The sequence below is a fragment of the Dromiciops gliroides genome, chromosome 2, assembly GCF_019393635.1.
Source record: "Dromiciops gliroides isolate mDroGli1 chromosome 2, mDroGli1.pri, whole genome shotgun sequence".
Lineage (NCBI taxonomy): Eukaryota > Metazoa > Chordata > Mammalia > Microbiotheria > Microbiotheriidae > Dromiciops > Dromiciops gliroides.
This window is the reverse complement of record NC_057862.1, coordinates 307013249-307034279: the sequence shown is the minus strand read 5'-3', so window position 1 is coordinate 307034279 and position 21031 is coordinate 307013249. Positions and strand designations below refer to the sequence as shown.

The 21031-nt window shown below is 38.2% G+C and overlaps 1 long non-coding RNA gene across 1 annotated transcript in view; it reads right to left on the bottom strand.

The window, feature by feature from the left end:
* Window positions 1–3877: 3877 nt before the first annotated feature.
* Window positions 3878–21031, bottom strand: part of LOC122738442 — a 41316-nt gene continuing 24162 nt past the window's right edge. Inside the window, exon 5 of the long non-coding RNA XR_006354643.1 lies at window positions 3878–4004. This is a non-coding gene — a long non-coding RNA (uncharacterized LOC122738442). The remainder of the gene's footprint in view (window positions 4005–21031) is intronic.

The following is a 21031-nucleotide window of genomic DNA, read 5'->3' as shown; positions in this document are numbered from 1 at the left end:
TTAAGTGACTTGCCCAGAGTCACTTAAGTGTCTGAGGCCAGATTTGAATTTGGGAAGATGAGTCTTCCTGATTTCAGGCCCAGCACTCTATCCACTGTGCCAAACTAGCTTCCTTCCTTCTATCATTGTATAGCTCTCCCTTTCTTAGTCTAACTCAAGGTCTTGTCCTGGGCCCTCTTCTCTTCTTGCTCTATACCCTCTCCATTGGTAATCTCATCAGTTCTCATGTATTTAATTATAATCTCTACATAGAAGCCCCCCCCCATATATCTAATCTTAATCCTTCTATTGAATTCCAATCCCACATCAGCAATTACATATTGGATACATCAAACTTAACATAAAAATGAAGTTAATGTTCTTTCCCTCTAAAACCTTCCTATTTCTCAGTTACCCACATTTGTAACCTCAGAGTCATTCTGTACTCTTCCCTCTCCCTCACCCCTCCCCAGATCCAATCATTTGCTATCTTAATTCTGCCACCACAATGTATCTCAGTTGTCTCCTTTTGTCCCTTCACATAGATACCAGTCAGACACCCATCTCCTCTTACCTAGACTATTGTAAGTGCTTCCTAGTTGTTTTGCTAGCTTTGTTTCCCTCTTTTCAGTCAGTCCATCTTCCATGCAACTGCCAAAGTAATCGAACAAATCAGGTGCCCATCAATTGTAGAACGGCTAAATAGATTGTGGCAAATATAATGAAATATTCTTGAGTTGTAAGGAATCATGGACATAAAGAATTGTTTTGGAAAAAAAAGTAAGATTTGTATGAACTGATACAAAATGAAATAAGTAGAACCAGGAAAACTCTCACTCTCTCTCTCTCACTCTCTCTCTCTCTCTCTCTCTCTCTCTCTCTTCACACACACACACACACACATATATATATATATATATATATATAATATACATACACATACACACACACACAAACTAGAGGAACAATAACAGGAGGGCAAACATGGTATGATTATAATGACCAATCTTGGCTACTGAAAAGAGATGAGGAATTTTACCACCCTCTTTTTATTGGAAAGATAGGAAAAAATACATATGGTTGTAATTACTGAAGAATGCAAGTTATAGAAGACCCAAAGTGTAATGGAGAGATGCTAGTGGGAACAACTAAGATTTAATATGTTTCCAGTGACAAGTAAGAAGTAGAATGAGAGATATTATTGAGGCAAAGAAGGTGAGCCAGTCATGCAGCAAAAATGAGGAATGATAGACAGCCAAGGTGCTACACTAGAACCCATGAAACGCAAAAAAAAAAAAAAAAAAAAAAAAAGAAAAGAAAAGAAAAGAAAAGAAAAAAGACCTAAAGGAAGGCTTCTATTCTAGCATGTTGGGTGGATCCATTGGTATGGTCCCCATGCATGGAATATACTCCCTCCTTACCTCTGGTTCATAGAGTCCCTCTCTTCCTTTAAGATGCAGCTTAATTAAGCATTGTCATCAGCATGAAGACTTTCCTGATCTTCAAATTGCTAGTGTCCTCTCTCCCAAACTTCCTTTGTAGATATTTGTACTTATTCATTTTATATTTATGCTGTATATATAATGAACATATCTCCCCCATGAGAATGTATGCTCCTTGCAAGTAGGGATTGTTTCATTCTTTATGCTTATATCCCCTGCACATAACACAGTACCTGGCACATAGTACAGATTTAATAAATGCTTGTTGATTGATTGATGACCTTTTGGAGAGCATGATCAAGAATTGTATGACATATTCAAGCAGTTCCCTCTAGATCCATGTCTTCAGGCAGGGCTTTAGCTCCTCCTCCTGTCAGCAATCGTTTTCTCCAATGCAAAAACTCACCCTGCTGTCAGTTACAAGCTCCAGACCTATGGAACTTACAAGGTTCTTCATCAGAATTCTTAAACTAATCAAAGAATATCACTTCAGACTCATTTCTGTGTCTTCCTAAAGTCCCTCTAATATTTAACTTCTTCCTTTTTAGCATCTATATTAATTTTATAGGAAAGAAATCATTCAAAGTTGTTCTAATGTGAATTATCAGTGAATTTAAACAGTTCAAATGGTCTACTGATCATTTGTACTTCTTCTCTTGAAAATTATTTGTTCAAATCCTTTTAATAAGAAATTAAAAAGACTAACACAAACAAAAACCTAGAAAATGTACTTGAAGAGACTGAGATGGAAATGGTCAAAGATAGCCATGAAATATAGTTCCAAGTCAAAGAAGTGTTTGGGGCCAGGCCTGACTCATACTGGTTAAGTGGTTCAGGCTAAAGATTGGAATGGAATGAGACACTCGTGGACTATCTAACATTTAACAAATGGAGGTTTACTTAACAATACCATGAAAAGGATATCCAGAATACAACATTGACTCAGGTGGGCCGACATTGGTCCAGATGGGAACATTATGCCTCCACATTTACCCAAATGGTTTACTCAGTCTGAAAGCTATGTCAGTCCTAAGGACCCTCAGGCTCCTTGTGACATTTAGGTGACCAAGAAGCTATGTCAATGGTTTGAGCCATGGTCACCTAGACCGATAAAATCTTGAGGACAGTTTTATTGCCTTTTAAGGAAAAACTCACCTAACCTGTGTGTAATCAATGTTGCTTCCACTTAATGATAGCAAAGAAAATCGTATAGAGATTATAGGGCACATTTAGACAGAATACTTCTTTAAGCCATAATACTCAACATCTGCAAGCATCTTGTGTCATCACATTTTCTAGCTCCTTTTCTGGCAAATCATGAGCTTCTTCATTGCCTTTAACCTCTGAATGAGCAATTACATACTTCCACTCAAAATGCAGGCTATCCAGCTTTCTGAAGTGCTCTCTCTGGATAATGTCTATTTCTGCTTACTTCCGTCCATTTTCCCCTCCAGTTTTCAAGTGAGTAAGCCATACCTTTGATGACAAAGTCACAATTCCTGAATGCAGTAATTTTATCCATGTTCCAGTCTTTTGCTTATTCAATCCCTTTGAAGGTTGTTTCTAATATGGATATTTGATTACTCTGTTATCCAGGATATGTATCACTTAGAGTTTTAATGATGCCCAATAGACACCTATTTCATTTTGTGCCTTTTTTCTTCCATGATTCCTACAGGTGCCAGCTACATATACTGTGTTGACTGTCATATTTTAGGATGCACATTGATAGATTGAAAGTGTCCAGAAGAAGGTAACTGGACTGGCGAAGGACCATAAGATCATGCTACATAAAGAATTCCTGACTTCCCTGGGGCTCAATATCCCCATTTATAAAAAGAGAGCATTGAATTAGATGACTAATAAGATCCTTTCCAGTTCTAAATCTATGATCTTGTGCTATGATCACATTATTATTACCATTATTATAATTAATAACAGACATTCAACATTTATGTAACACTTTAAATGTTACAAAGCATTTTGAATACATTCTTATTTGAGATAATTCCTTATTTGGAAAGCTTTCCAACAAAAAGTACCACAGGTCTCCTCTCACCCCTAAAACGTGCCACCATATTGCAATCCCAGCCATTTAGTAGGTAAACTTGTTTCAAAGGAAAGATCAATCTGTTATCTGAATAAATACTTTGGGCCTATGGAAGGTCTTGTAACCTAGAGTGTTTCAGCCACATTGATAAGACCCAAGCATTCTTGCCCCAAAGGTCAGTTCTCTTTGAGCAATGCCTCCTTAGTTTCTCCTTTTTGTCAGGTATGAGATAGAATGGAGAGGAAGATCCATCCAACCCATCAACTAGTGTCAGTATATCTTAAATTCATGCCAATTTCCCATAAAATGTAGCACAAAAAGAAAAACTCTCAAAACTCCATAGGGATTTTATCTAATAATGTGCTTCAAGATTTATTGGGACATCTAAATTCCATTTCCAGCACATTAAAGGACCTGATTACAAATCTACAGGTTATATATTTTGTAATGTATTTCTGACAAAATTCAAAGAAGAGCGAAGAAAAGATGTTATTGGCAGATGGATTCTTCGAGGACAGAAGGATGCTGGAGAACTGAAAAACAGAAAGGTGATTGGGTTTTAATCTTCAAATAAAAAGTGCATTTGATTTTGAAAAACAATCAGTGAGTCTCACATTTTTGTGTTTAACAACCACCTTGAAATTGGCCTGTCTCGGAGGACTAAGCAATTCTAGGCTACCTTAGCATGAATGATTTATGGCATTCATGAACCTGGCAACTACATCAGTTTTCCTAAACCTGGCATCTAACACCACCTGCATGTTAAGTAAAGATTTATGATTTATAAAACTCACCTCATTATGCAGAGGTACGTGAATTGTCTTATGTGTGCAGTCTATAATTCCCCAGAAAGATGAAAAGTCATCTATGTCACATAATTTGTGGCTCCTGCCTGCTGAAGATGAAGTTTGGGGGGAAGCTGAAGAAATAACCGGCCCTTAGGAGAAAAATAGCTTCAGCTACCCATTATACCACCAAATGATGAAAGGGCTATAGCCATCCACTACATCTCCAACCAAAAAAAAGCAGCTAACAGGGAAGGTCACTTTAATCACAGCACTGAACTATGTCTATGTCCTGACAGCTGCTGTATTAGACGAATTCTGTGTGACTCTTTGGAATTATCAAGTACTCTGTCAGTTTAATTTTTTCCCCAGTTTGGTGTCTGTTTTGTCTTGCTGTGATTTCTCATGAAGCAGTCCAGTTAGACCCCCAGACATGGGCTTCAGAGAAGACAGCTCAATACACCGTTCTATCCAACTGACCTACTACACACTCTCATAATGTAAAGAAAAACAAACCCAGTGCCCTGAGTTTGGAGTTGGGGAATGAAGCTGAGTTCTAGTGCAGCTTTAGAAACCCAATGGTAAGTTTCTCAATTCAACAAAGATTTGTTAAAAACCTACTCTTTGTCAAGCCCTAGGAATACAAAACCAGAATAAAACAGTCCCTGCCCTCAAGGACCTTACATTCTACTGAAGGGATACAACATATAAACTAACTACTGGAGAGATCAGAAAAGGTCTTGTATAAAAAGAAGTGGGAAAAGGGAGGGAAAGAAATAAACAACCCTACAAAGTAGGTTACTATTATTTTCCCCTCTTTAAAGTTGAGGAAAATGAGGCAAATAGAGGTTAAATGACTTGCCCAGGATCACACAGCTAGTAAGCATCTGAGATCACATTTGAACTGAGGTCTTCCTGACTCCAGGCCTAGCACCCTGTCCACTGCACCACTAGTTGCCTCTTAGTGGCACCTGAGCTGAACCTTAAAAAGGTAGAAGTGATAGAGGAGAACATTCAATGTATGAGGTACAGCCTATGTAAGGATGAGGAGATGGGAGATAGAATATTGAGTTCAAGGAACAGTTAACAGGCTAGTATGGGGGGAAGAGAGAGTTATCATAGGGAAATGTCTGGAAAGACTGACTAGAGGCAGATTATGAAGCACAGAGGAGTATATATTATATCTTAGAGGCAGTAGGAAATCACTCAAGTTTCTTTAGCAAGGGGAAAGGGGGGAAAGGAATAAGCATTTATTAAATGCCCAGTATGTGCCAGGTACTATAAAAGTGCTCTACAAATATCTCGTTTGATCCTCACAACAACCCTGGGAGATAGAGAGGAGAGTCATAGTCAGACCTGTGCTTTAGGAAGGTTATTTTGGCAACCATGGGATATAAAGATTAGAAAATAAACAGAAACCTGGAAGACTAAGAGGCAAGTGGAGTAGTCCAGGAAAGAGGTGATAAGAGCCAGAACTAGGGCAGGGGTTGAATAGAGAGACAGAGACAGACAGATGGGAGAAATGATGTGGTGACTGAATCAGTAAGATTTAGCAACTAATGGGATATGGGGAGTGAGGGAGAGTAAAAAAGTCAAGGATGATTCAGAAGTTGTGAAACTGGGTGACTAGAGGGATGATGGTACCCATGATAGAAATAGGGAAAATTAGAAAACTCATGGGAAGCAACGAGTCTATGATCTCAAGAAATGATGAGCTGGAATAATAGCATTTAGAACTGAAGGAGACCTTGGAGATTATTTCAATTAAGTTCTTCATTTTACAGATAAGGAAACTGAAGCCCAGAGAAGCTCAAGGACTTGCTGAAGGTCACACAGCTAGGAAGTGGCAGAGTCAAGACCAGACCTGAGCTTTCCTGGCTTCCAGTTCAGGGCTCTTTAAAAACCCACAAACAAAAATCCCAAATATTCTGTTTTTACCATTTCTCACTAAACCCTAAGGAAAAAAAAACATATATATATATATATATATATATATATATATATATATGTATGTATATGTATATATGTGTGTATATATATATATATATATATCAACCTGCACACCTTACCAGTTGTCCTGAATATTTCCTGGCAATTTAACTTCAGAGTAAAAACTGGACGAAACCTATTGTCTTCCCAGGGCAATAATCTGAGACATGACAGAGAGCCTCCCCCAAAATTGACAGAAATAATGTCTACTAAGTATAGCTTGTGATTCACGTGGGGAGAAAGGAAAGCATCAAAAGGACTCTTAAAAAGCATTGCTAAGAACTATATGAAATCGTACCTACACACACACAATTATTTCATTTGTTTTTGTTTCATTTTGGGGGGGTTTGGGGGGGGGGCAGGGCAATGAGGGTTAAGTAACTTGCCCAGGGTCACACAGCTAGTACATGTCAAGTGTCTGAGGCTGAATTTGAACTCAGGTCCTCCTGAATCCAGGGCCAGTGCTTTATTCACTGTGCCACCTAGCTGCCCCTCACACACACAATTTTAGTGACATAGGAAGTATTTTCATTACTATTACTGACTAAAGATAGGAGATTTAGAAAAGCAAGGCAGATTTGGGAGGTAAAGAGCTGATTAAGGAGATGGTATCTGAGAATGAGATTTGGATTACTAACCCATGGCTTTAAATATAGATATGATGGCCTCTTAGCAAGGAATGGAGTGCATTTTGCAAAAGCCAATTAAAAATTTTTTTTACCTAGGGTCTTGGAATTCTAATCAACTGGAACTGGAAATGGAGAGTGAAGGAGAAAATTTCTCATCAAGATTTGATAAGCCTGGTACCAACAGAAAGTATCAGGGACAAGCAGAAGAGAGGACAAAGTAATGCACAGGAGACAACATCCAAATAGTGAGTGAGCAATAATGCCCATCATATCTATATACCAATGTTCAGAGTACGGGTAATAAAATTATGGGTAATAAAACTCAGCAAACATTTACTCAACACCTACACTAAAACCATACTATGCATAATTCTATTAATCAGTTCTTTCTCTGGAGATGGATAGTAGTGGTAATTTAATTGGGATGCCATTGAATAAGTAGATTAGTTTGGGTAAAATTTTCATCTTTATTATATTGACTCTGACCACCCATAAATAATTAATATTTCTCTAATTATTTAAATCTGACTTTATTTGTATAAAAGGTGTTTTATAATTATGTTCATGTAGTTCCTGGGTTTGTCTTATTAGGCATACTCCCAGGTATTTTATGCTGTCAATGGTTATTTTAAATGGGGTATCTCTTATTATTTCTTCTTGCAGGGTTTGATTGTTGATATATAGAAAAGCTGATCATTTATGTGAGTTTATTTTATGTCCTACTACTTTGCTAAAATTATTGTTTCAACTAGCTTTTTATTGAATCTCTAGGATTTTCCAAGTATATCGTCATATTTTCTGCAAAAAGAGATAGTTTTATAACTGAATTACCCATTCTGATTCCTTCGATTTTTTTTCTTCTCTTATTGCTATTGCTAGCATTTCTAATACAATGTAGAATAATATTGATGACAATGGGCATTCTTGTTTCAATTTTGATGTTATTGGGAAGGCTTATAGCTTATATCCATTATAAATAATGCTTGTTGATGGTTTTGGGTAGATGCTTCTTATCATTTTAAGGAAAAATCCATTTATATCTATGCTTTCAAGTGTTTTTAATAGGAATGAGTGCATTTTGTCAAAAGCTTTTTCTGCCTCTATTGATATGATCATATGATTTTTGTTACTTTTGTTATTGATATAATCAATTGTGCTGATAGTTTTCCTTACACTAAACCATCCTTGCATTCCTGGTATAAATCCTACTTGGTTATATTGTTATAGTCTCCTAGCTAGTATGTTATTTAGGATTTTTGCTTCTATATTCATTAGTGAAATTGGTCTATAATTTTCTTTCTCTGTTTTTGCTCTTCCTGGTTTAGGTATCAGCACCATATTTGTTGCACAAAAAGAATTTGGTAGGATTCCTTCTTTGCCTATTATTCCAAATAACTTATCTTGTATTAGAATTAGTTGATCTTTAAATTTTTTGTAAAATCACTTGTAAATTAATTTAGTCATGATGCTTTTTTAAATAGAAAGCTCATTTATGGCCTATTTCTTTTCCCAAAATAGGTTTCATTTAGATATTCTATTTCCTTTTCTGTTAATATAGGCAGCTTATATTTTTGTAAGTATTCCATTTCACTTAAATTGTTAAGTTTCTTGGCACATAATTGGGCAAAATAATTCCTAATAATTTCTCTGATTTCATCTTCAATAGTGACATATTCACCCTTTTCATTTTTTATACTAGTAATTTGGGGTTTTTCTCTTTTTAAAGTCATATTAACTAATGATTTATATATTTTATTTTTTCATAAAACTAGCTTCTAGTTTTATTTATTAATTCAATGGTTTGCTAACATTCAATTTAATTAATCTCACCTTTAATTTTTAGTATTTCCAATTTGGTGTTTAATTAGAAAACTGTGATTTGTCAAAAAATTGTAATTTGTTTTTATAGTTTTTTTTCTTTAACTGTACACCCAATTTGTTGGTCTGCTCTTTCTCTATTTTGCTGATGTAAGCATTTAAAAATACAAATTTCCCTTTGGTTAGTGCTTTTGCTGCATTCCATAGGTTTTGGCATGTCATCTCATTATTATCATTCTCTTTAATAAAATTATTTATTGTTCCTATCACTTGTTCTTTAACCCATTCATTCTTTAAGATTAGGTTATTTAGTCTCCAATTAATTTTTTTTTTTTTGCGTGGGGCAATGGGGGTTAAGTGACTTGCCCAGGGTCACACAGCTAGTAAGTGTCAAGTGTCTGAGGCCGGATTTGAACTCAGGTACTCCTGAACCAGGGCCGGTGCTTTATCCACTTTGCCACCTAGCTGCCCCCTCCAATTAATTTTTAATCTGTGTTCCCATGGTCTCTTATTGAACATAACTTTTATTGAATTATGATCTGAAAATATGTATTTAATATTTCTGGTTTTCTTCATTTAACTGTAAAGTTTTTATGCGCTAACATATAGTCAATTTCCATGTACCACTGAGAAAAAGGTGTATTCTTTTCTATTCCTATTCAATTCTCTCCAGATATCTATCATATCCAGCTTATCTAAGATTTTATTCATCTCCTTGACTTCTTTCTTATTTTTTTAGTTAGACTTATCTAGTTCTGAAAGGAGAAGGTTAAAATCCCTCACTATTATAGTTTTGCTATATATTTCCAACTGTAATTTATTTATCTTTTCCTTTAAAAATGTGGATGCTATAGCATTTGGTGCATATACACTCAGCTTTGCCAGATAATGTGCTCTTGGTTGCAAACCCAGATCCTTTGCTCTTCAGAATAGCATGTTCCACAGCCTCTCAGTCTTTTTTTTGTTTGTTTTTTTATTTTGTGCATATCTTTTTATTTTTAAATTTTTTATAGAACATTTAGAATTTTATTTTTTTCCCCAAGTTACATGTAAAAACAAATTTTAACATCTATTTTTAAAACTTTGTGTTCCAAATTCTCTTCTTCCCTCCCTCCCTACCCCCCCCCCTTAAGAACTCAAGCAATTCAATATAAGTTATGTATGTGTAGTCATGCAAAACATTTCCACATTAGTCAGGTTGTGAAAGAAAACAGACAAAAAACTGCAGAAGAAGGAACTAAAAAAAATTATGCTTCAATCAGTATTCAGATACCATCAGTTCTTTCTCTGGAGATGGACTGTATTTTTCATAAGTCCTTCAGAGTTGTCTTGGATCACTGCATTGCTGAAAATAACTAAGTCATTCACAGCAGATCATCCCACAATATTGCTGTTATTTTGTATACAGTACATTTCACTTTGCATCAGCTCATGTAAGTCTTTCTAGGTTTTTCTGATAGCATCCTGCTCATCATTTCCTACAGCACAATAGTGCTCCATCATATTTTCATCCCACAATTTCTTCAGCCATTCCCCAATTTCAAATTCAACTTTTTGAGGTTTTTTTAATCTCTTTTTGGATACCAACTTAGTAGTTGTATTTCTAGGTCAAAGAGTATTCATGATTTAATAGCCCTTTGCCCATAATTCCAAATTGCTCTATAGAATGTTTGAATCAGTTTACAACTTTACCAAGAGTGTATTAATGTCTCATTTTCCCCATATCCCCTACAACATTTGTCATTTTCCTCAGCTATGCTATTATCCAATCCAATAAGTATGAGGTAGTACCCCAGAATTGTTTTGACCTGCATCTCTCCAATCAATAGGGAGTTAGAGCATTTTTTCATATGGCTATAGGTAGCTTTGATTATTTCATCTGAAAACTTCATATCTTTTGATCATCTATCAGTTGGGGAATGGCTTTTATTTTAACAAATTTGACTCAGTTCTCTATGTGTTTGAGAACTGAGGCCTGTCAGACAAACTTGCTTCAAATTTTTTCCACAGTTACTATTGCTAACTGTATTTTCCTCAGTCCTATTCCCTCCCCATGACATTTACTCTATTTTCTATCTTCTTTCACCCTATCCCTCTTCAAAAGTGTTTTGCTTCTCACTGTCTCCTCCCACAATCTGCCCTCCCTTCTTTCACCACCTCCCCTTATCCCCTTCCCCTCCAACTTCTTGCAGGGTAAGATAGATTACTATCTATACCCAATTGAGTGTGTATGTTATTCCCTCTTTGATCCAATTCTGATGAGAGTAAGGCTCACTCACTCCCACCTCCCCCATCTTCTCCTCTACTCGATAAGCTTTTTCTTGCTTCTTTTATGTGAGATACTTTACCCTATTCCACCTCTCCTTTTCCCTTTCTCCCAGTACATTCCTCTCATTCTTTTTTTTTTTATTTTTTTAGTAAGGCAATGGGGGTTAAGTGACTTGCCCAGGGTCACACAGCTAGTAAGTGTCAAGTGTCTGAGGCCGGATTTGAACTCAGGTACTCCTGAATCCAGGGCTGGTGCTCTATCCACTGCGCCATCTAGCTGCCCCATTCTTTTATTTTTTTTAAAGATATCATCCCTACATATTTAACTCACACCTGTGCCCTCTGTCTAAATATACTTCATCCAGCTGCCCTAATAATGAGAAAGTTCTTATGAGTTACAAGTATCATCTTCCCATGTAGGAATGTAAACAGTTTAACCTTTTAATATCCCTTATGATTTCTTTTTCCTGTTTACCTTTTTATGCTTCTATAGGTTCTCGTATTTGAAAGTCAAATTTGCCATTTAAGTCAGGTCTTTCCATCATGAATACCTGAAGGTCCTCTCTTTCACCGAATTCCCATTTTTCCCCTGAAGGATTACACTCAGTTTTGCTGGGTAGGTGATTCTTGATTGTAATACTAGTTCCTTTGCCATCTGGAATATCATATTCCAAGCCCTCTGATCCTTTAATGTAGAAGCTGCTAGGCCTTGTGTTATCCTGACTGTGGTTCCACAATAGTTGAATTGTTTCTTTCTGGCTACTTGCAATATTTTCTCCTTGACCTGGGAGCTCTAGAATTTGGATATAATACTCCTGGAAGTTTTCATTGTGGGATCTCTTTCAGGAGGTGATCAATGGATTCTATTTCTATTTTACCTTCTGCTTCTAGAATATCAGGGCAATTTTCCCTGACCATTTCTTGTAAGATGATGTCTCAGCTCTTCTTTTGATCATGGCTTTCAGGTAGTCCAATAATTTTCAAATTATCACTCCTGGATCTATCTTCCAGGTCAGTTGTTTTTCCAGTGAGATATTTCACAATGACTTCTATTTTTTCATTCTTTTGGTTTTGCTTTATTGTTTCTTAATTTCTCATAAAGTCATTAGCTTCCATTTGTTCAATCCTAATTTTTAAGGAATTATTTTCTTCAGAGAGCTTTTGTACCTTCTTTTCCATTTGGCCAATTTGGCTTTTCAAGCTGTTGACTTTTTGTTCATGATTTTCTTGCATCACTCTCATTTCTCTTTCTATTTTTTTCCTCCACCTCTCTTACTTTATTTTCAAAGTCCTTTTTGAGCCCTTCTATAGCCTGAGACCAATTCATATTTTTCTTGGAAGCTTTGGATGTAGGAGCTTTGACTTTGTTATCTTTTTCTGAGGGTGTATTTTGATCTTCCTTGCCACCATAGGAACTTTCTAGAGTCAACATTTTTTTCTGCTTGCTCATTTTCACACCCTATTTCTTGACTTTTAACTCTTTGTTAAAGTGGGACACTATTTCCAGGGTGGAGGGCACACTGTCCCAAGCTTCAGGGGGTTTGAACAGCTGTTCTCTGGGATACTTCTAGGAATTTGCAAGTCCTTAGTTCTTCCAAGGTGGTATGATTTAAGGAAACATATGTTTACCACTCTAATGGCCTGCGCTCTGGTCTGCAAGCAACCACAGGACGGCTTCTCTGCCCTGAAACAGAGACCTGCTCCACCGTGGCTGCAAGCTCTAGTGTGCTTGTGCTTCTCCCCAACCTGGGACTGCCACCCACGACTGTGACACAGATCTGAGCACGGCAAAACAACAAAATCCTGCCCCAGCACCAGCAAAGAGAATCCTGTAATCTCCTCCTGGCCAACCACTCAACCCCCTCACTGTCCATGGACTAAGTTCCAGAAGTAGCTGCTGCCACAGCTGATTCAGAGGCTCCCAAGGCCTGGTTTGCTGGGGCTCGGTCTGTGCTGGGTTTAAGTCTGCTCTGGCATGGCCTGAGCTGGGCTGTGCTTCACTCTCACCCTAGTACAACAGACCTTTCCTGCTGACCTTCTAAGGTGTCTTTGTCCTTTCCCTTTCAGTCTTTTAATGTAGAAGCTGTTTGTGTTATCCTGACTGTACCTCCACAGTATTTAAATTGTGTTTTTTCTATTTGCTTGTAGTGTTTTCTCCTTGACCTGTGAACTTCAAAACTGAACAATAATGTTCCTGTGAGTTTTCATCTTGAGATTTCTTCCAGGTGGTGATGGGTAGAATTTTTCCATTTCTATTTTACCTTCTAGTTCTTTTTTTTTTTTTAAGTGAGGCAATTGAGGTTAAGCAACTTGCCCAGGGTCACACAGCTAGTAAGTGTTAAGTGTCTGAGGGCGGATTTGAACTCAGGTACTCCTGACTCCAGGGCTGGTGCTCTATCCACTGCGCCACCTAGCTGCCCCCTACCTTCTAGTTCTAAAACTGTTAGGGCAATTTCCCTTAATAATTTTTTTAAGTATCTAGACTCTTTTTTTATCATAACTTTTAATAGAACAGGAATTCTCAGATTGTCTCTCTTCAATCAAGTCAGTTATTTTTCTAATGAGATGTTTCAAATTCTCTTCTCTTTTTTTCATTCTTTTGATTTTGTTTTATTATTTCTTAATGTCTTATGAAGGCATTAGCTTCCCCTTGCCCAATTCTAACTTTTAAGGAATTATTTTCTTCCTTTAGTTTTTGGATATCTTTTTCCAATTTGTTGACTTTCTTTTCATAATTTTCTTGACTTTCTTGCAGTACTCATATTTTTCCCCTAATTTATCCTCAATTTCTATTTGATTTTTTTGTTTTGTTTTGTTTTTGCAGGCAATGGGGGTTAAGTGACTTGCCCAGAGTCACACAGTTAGTAAGTGTCAAGTGTCTTAGGCTGGATTTGAACTCAGATACTCCTGAATCCAGGGCCGGTGCTTTAACCACTATGCCATATAGCTGCCCCCTATTTGATTTCTGAAGTCCTTTCTAAGCTTTTCCAAGAACTCTTTTTGTGCCTATGACCATTTCATATTTTTCTTTGGAGTAGAAGTAGCTGTTTTGACTTCACTGTCTTCTTTATTACCACAGTAGCTATCTATGGTCAGGTTCTTTCTCTTCTGCTTACCCATTTTAGTGACTTCTTTCCTGGCTTTTAACTTTATGTTAGAGTTAGGCTCTAAGCCTAAGGTGTGGGAGAAAACATCTCAAGCTTCAGGTTTTTCATGCTGTTGCTTTTTGAGCTCTCTCTGGGGGCTTGACCCCAAGTACTCTTCTCTACCCTGAGCCACAACCAGGGCCCCACCCCCAGCAATGCTGTTACTGCAAATTTTCTTACTCCCTCTGGTCCCTCCCTTGGCTATAAAACTTCAGCTTATCCCTCTACCCTGGAACCCAAACCAGGAACTCTGATTCCTGTGAGTGCTCAAAGCCAACAGGATCTCTAGCCTTCTGCTACCACACTCATCAACAGTATGTGTTCCCCTACTCCTCACCTACAACCACAGCCAGGGAAAAGTCTGGTCAGTGCACCTGGGTCAGCACAGGGTGCTGCAATCTTCCTCATCAGCATTCTGACCCTCACAATATCTGTGGGGTGAAAGTTCCTGAAGCTGAGCCTGCTACCTATGCAGCTGCCCCCATGACTTTCTTATTTGATGATTTGTTATCTGCCCTGTTGGTAAACGCACTTCAATCAGGCCAGACTACTACCACTGATAGCCAGGTCTTCTCTAATGTCTTCTCAAGTTGTCTTAGGCTGGACAACTGCTTTACCCTGACTTTATTTATTTTTTTTTCCGGGGCAATTGGGGTTAAGTGACTTGCCCAGGGTCACACAGCTAGTAAGTGTTAAGTGTCTAAGGCTGGATTTGAACTCAGGTCCTCCTGACTCCAGGGCCAGTGCTCTATCCACTGCGCCACCTAGCTGCCCCTACCCTGACTTTTAATTATTTATATTCCTCTAGAGTTCACTTTGAGGAATTATTTTAAATTATTTATGGGGGAATTTGGGAGAGCCAAGTAATTTTCTACCTTATTCCACCGTCTTCCCCAAATCCTCCATTTGACTCTTCCTTATTTCAAAAGAAACAGAATAGATAAAATGAGGAGGTAGGGCAAACTAGAATTATAACTAACAGCTTCATGTGACCAAAAATAAAATGTATACCATTTTAGACATGAACACAGTTACTGTGTGAAATTTAATTTTTTTTAAAAAAGCTGTAAAGTTTAAAGCATCTCCTATGAAGGTCTGAATTCCCAATACTGTTAATACCTTTACTTCCCCAAGACTTTTTTCTGTAGAAAAGAAATATCAGACATTTCTTCCCTATTTATATTCATAATTGGGAGGAAAGGAATCATTTTACCATAACTTCCTATTTGCCACATGAACTCTGGAGGTCAAAGATCACCAGAGGTTCCATCAGAGATCTTTATCATTACTCTATGTTACTTCCATGGGCCAGATTTCTACAGACTCGTGCAGCAAGCTCATCATCCATGCTGTATCTTAAGAGCTATTTTCCATGCATCCTGGTAGCCATATCCTCTCTAGCAGCTCAGATTCTGCTGGTTCTAGATTCCAGATGCCCAAGAGTGAGGTGGGTTCCCCTACATTTATGCCATAGGCAGAGTGACTTCCATGCCAAATCTCCCCACAAAGATGGCACACTACACTGCCTCTCTGGCACAGCTGCTTGGCATGGTGCCTTGGCATGCTGATCTGCCAAAAAGCAATTCATTTCCTGGATTGCCCCACAGAGTGTAGAAAATTAGTGATCCTTCCCTACAGTCTAACCTGGTTCATTATGAGTTGATCTACCCCCATTTCATTCCTGTGGCACCTTTACAAAAATACAAGGGAAAATTTTTGTGGCTTACCACAATTAGGAATAAACAAAACCAGCCAACACAACAAATGGGCTCTGAAAGTACATGCAATATTCTGTCCTGGTCTTTTACCTCTCTGCCAAGAGAAGCAAAGTATGTTTCTTTACCTGTTCTCCAGAACCAAGATTGATCATTATAGTTAGAGTTTAGCTTCCTTTTAGTGTCCTTTTTATTTACATTATTATGGTTTTTGTGTATATTGTTTCCCTGACTGCTTACTTTCTCCCTCTGCCTCAATTCATATAAGTCTTCCCATGTTTCTCTGAATTCCTTCTAGCCATCATTTTAATTGCACAGTAATATCAGGTTACATTGATATACCACAGTTTGTTTAGTCATTCTAGTTCTTTCCCACCACAAAAGCATAACTTCCTGTTAATTATTCTTATTAGGATAAGCTCAGCTGTTTCTACCTGTTGAAGTTCAAGTGCCACCAGCACCCCCTAAATTCCGGTACCCTAGGACAAAACCCCAGCTTAATTATAGCTCTGTTGTATATATTATGACTCTTGTATACTAAAACTTATTTAAGGAAATTCCAGAAACCAAGGGGGAGAAACACAGTGGATAGCAAATGTATGAAAATCAGTGGAGGTAGAAACAGATGTAATACCATTGTTTGAGGTAAACTAAAGACCACCTGAACAGAAGAAAGAGAAATTGGATAAGAAGCTTAGGGAAAATGTCAAACTGTAATGAAAGTATGATATTTCAGTAAGGAGGAACTTCAATCACTTGGACATCTACTGGTGTTCTTGTTTTCTCTCTCTCTCTCTCTCTCTCTCTCTCTCTCTCTCTCTCTCTCTCTCTCTCTCTCTCTCTCCCCCCCCCCCTTCTCCCTTCTCCCCAAAAGCAGAGAGACTGATAATTTGCCTTAATGATCATTTCAGTCTTCAAAAGGTGAAGGCAATGACAAAGAGAACTGTTATTTTTGCCCTGATTCAGTGCAACAAAAAGGAACTAGTAGCTGAAGTGGAAACAACAGATAAACTCCATTGGAGAATTCCATGATATAGAAGAAGAATTAGGATCCAATTACCTAATAATTTGAAGGGGAAAAGAGAGATGGGATGCTTACAAGAATAAAATCCTGAATACACAAGCAGAACTTATTCCCATGAGGGTTGGGGAAGGGAGCTGTCTTTAGACAGTTATGCATATATACAGGGGATTTGCCAACAAACTCAAATTCTGAAAGATATGCAGCCCTCTTATCGGAAAGAGGGGTGATAGAAAGTATAAGGTTTTTAATTTTCCCCCACCTGGAAGTGGGAATGAAAGTTGAAGGCATTCCGGGTGCCTTTGGAGCCCAAGGGAATGCAGAGCTAGACTGCAAGGGAAAGGCATTCTTATCGTGTAAACTGACTACAGTCATGAACAGTTGTATGGGGATCTAACTCACTGACCAGGACTGACCAGCCCAGAATTTGTCACTACAACAGGAAGGTGTGAATTTATCCTCCTCTACACTTCCACCCTCTCCCTGCCTTGTCAGTGTCCAGAGAACTGGCAATTTACCCTTAAATTTCATTGGCTGTCTACAATTTTACAATGAGTTTTCTCTCCAGATAATGATTAAGTTAGTTTTCACTGCATTTTAATGAAGTGTGTGTTATTTATGAGTGAACCGCACTATGTGGAAAGGACAAAGGGAAACCTCTGGACAAACAGCCCTAAATTTAACCTTAAACCTATATAAAAACTTCAGTCTCAGTCTCAGTCACTTTCTCTCTCTCTCTTCCCCCTCTCCTCCCCCTCCTCCCCCTCCCCCAGGAATACTACAAAGGAGCAATACAGTCCTGTAAGACTTGCCAGGAACACCAAAGGCTAGAACAAGGAGAGACAGGTAAAAAATGTGAAGGAACACAAACAAAAAGGTTTGTGAGTTTTTTATTACTGTTTTTTGGGGGTTTTTTTGTTTGTTTGTTTGTTTTTTGCAGGGCCATGGGGGTTAAGTGACTTGCCCAGGGTCACACAGCTAGTAAGTGTCAAGTGTCTGAGGCTGGATTTGAACTCAGGTCCTCCTGAATCCAGGACTAGTGCTTTATCCACTGCGCCACCTAGCTTCCCCCTTTATTACTGTTTTAAAATAATTTTTATTGATATTTTCTGTTTCTTACATCACTATAGTATTCCATATATCCCTCCCACCCCACTGAGTCATCCTTTATGACAATGGTATTTTTTGGAAAAGGAAAAAATGTCAACACAACTGATCAATACATTGAAAAAAGTTTGAAAACATATGTAATATGAACACCTGAGGACCTGCCACCTCCACAAAGGGGTAGGTCAGGGGTCTTTTCATATCTCTTCATGTGAGTCCCATTTGACCTTTATAATTTTGTTACATTTACTTTTGATTTTTTTGATGTGTCATTTTTCTTTCCATTTACATTGTTGTAGTGACTGTGCTTACTGTTTTCTTGGCTCTGCTTATTTCACTCTGCACCAGAGATCTTTTCATGCTTCTCTAGAGTATTTATCTGAGCAAGTATGTTTTTTAAGCTTCTTGGAGACAGCAGCCAAATCAAAGAAGGGCTGGGACATGTGTCCTGGAGGTGAAGAGGATAATATTGGATGACAGTCTGAATGTTAAACTGTTCAATTGTTTTTGTTTGCTTGTTTTTTTCTTCCAAGAAAAATAAGAATTCAACAGTTTAAGATTCTCATTTTTATCTTGTCCTTCTCAGTCCAAACAGGAGCAGGAGCCTAAGATAAACCTGGAGATAACCAAGATCTAGCAAGATCTAGCCCTCAACAAATTCAAGTTACCAGGCTTAGATGGACTTTATCCTACCCATACTCAAAGAACTAGCAGATATAATTGTTAAGTTGCTATCAGCTTCAAATGATTTTAGATAATGGAAGAGGTACTATCGGCCTAGAAGGGACAAATGCCCCAATTATTTTTAAAATAAAGACGATGGATTCTGCAAGGTATAGATAGGCTTGACTTACTGGCAAAATGCTTGAACACATTTTTTACTATAATCTCTAAAAGGCAGTATGATAGAAGCAATATATTTGCTAGGGACTTGCCATTAAACTAAGTTAGTTTTCCTAAGGTTCTACCCCTAACCCTCAAGAATAATTTTTCCTTAAAGGGAAACCTTCCTTGAGGCTTAAGTGGATTATGGACTATCATTTGGGCTACTGAAGTAGCTCCCTAGTAGCCTAAGTGCAAAACAACCAAGTTATGAAGAATCACCCGCTTCTCTCTCAAGCTTATGACTAGCAGACCAGCATAACCAACACAGGTGTAATGAAGCTATGCCTAAGTGAATCAAGACTGTATTATCCAGGGCAGCTAGGTGGCACAGTGGATAAAGCACCAGCCCTGGATTCAGGAGGACCTGAATTCAAATCTGATCCCAGACACTTGACACTTACTAGCTGTGGGACCCTGGGCGAGTCACTTAACCCTCACTGCCCTGCAAAAAAAAAAAAAAAAAGACTGTATTATCCATAAATATCCTTTCCCAACAATGGCTAAATTTTGTTAATTCCTCAATATACCAATGTCTCATTTTGTTCTTGTGTCAAACTTGAATTTTCATGCCTCATTTCTTTTCTGAAAGGGCAAGTAGAAAGAACTGTTGTAGACCATCTCAGAGATCTTAACTTAGGTCCACAGATTCTCCTTCCCTCAAAGATCCATGGATAGATTTCAGGGGTTCTATGAATTTACATGAGAAAAAATAAATCTTTATTTTAATATAATTGGTTTACTTTGTAATCTTATGTATTTTATTTTATTTAAAAACATTACTCTGAGAAGAGATCCATAGGCTTCAGCAGACTGCCAAAGGGGTGCTGGATACAAAACAAGTTAAGAACTCTTACTATATCTCAAATATGCTTAAATTTCAGCAAAGTCTCTAAGTTTCTCATGCTATGCTTCTGACTATGTAAAAGGAGATTAGAAGAAAGCCTGAACAATTTATTATTATTATTATTATTTTTAGTGAGGCAATTGGGGTTAAGTGACTTGCCCAGGGTCACACAGCTAGTTAAGTGTTAAGTGTCTGAGGCTGGATTTGAACTCAGGTACTCCTGACTCCAGGGCCGGTGCTCTATCCACTGCGCCATCTAGCTGCCCCAAGCCTGAACAATTTAACAAGGCTAAAGGATGATTCCATTTGGGGGATTTTATGTCACCTTAATAGGTGTAAAGGACCTATCTGTAGTCCTGGAGTCCAAGTCTATAAGAGTAGGGGTAGGGGAAGCTAGGTGACGCAGTGGATAGAGCACAGGCCCTGGATTCAGGAGTACCTGAGTTCAAATTCGGCCTCAGACACTTAACACTTACTAGCTGTGTGACCCTGGGCAAGTCACTTAACCCCAATTGCCTCACTAAAAAAAAAATAGCATTATAAGAGTGGGGGGGGCAGCTAGGTGGCGCAGTGGATAAAGGACTGGCCCTGGATTCAGGAGTACCTGAGTTCAAATCCGGCCTCAGACACTTGACACTTACTAGCTGTGTGACCCTGGGCAAGTCATTTAACCCCCATTGCCCCCCCCCAAAAAAAGAGTAGGGATAAAATTTGCACATTGGCACAGCCCCACTAGGGGCCACCACCTTCAACCCCAGAAATCCAACCCATGGGGAGGTAGTAGGAGATGCTCAGCCTGAAAAACAGCAACAGCCTAGAACATCGCTGGAGTGGTAAGAGTTTCCTAACCCAGGGGTCCTAGACCTAGCCATGGAGAAGCAGTGGTAGAACTTCTTTGCCCAGAGATGGCATCAACCAAAGGCAGTGGTAAGAAAGAGCTCTTGGACTTAACTTTCTCCACTTCAAGAGAGCATGGATCCAATCTTCTGTAGAATGAAAAGCAATTTTAGGATGAGGAACGACAAAGAATGAGCCATGAAACAAATCTAGACCTCCTTTATTACTGTGAGTTATTTAGATGGTCCAGGTCCAGTAGGAAGGGGGGTTGCCTCTCTAATAAACCCAAGTACCAAATTCTTTTGGGGGGAGACCTAAAGCCTTAGGACAATGCTAAAAATATAGATCCCTAGCAGTATCATTCCCTAATAGCATAGATCCCTGGAGGAGCTGTGAGGGGAAACTCAACAACAACAACCAAAAAAACAAAAACAAAAATGAGGGGGTTAACTCCTTAGCAATCCCCAAATGTATTTCCTTTCTGAGGAATCTAAACCACAAGGTGGTTCTATGAGT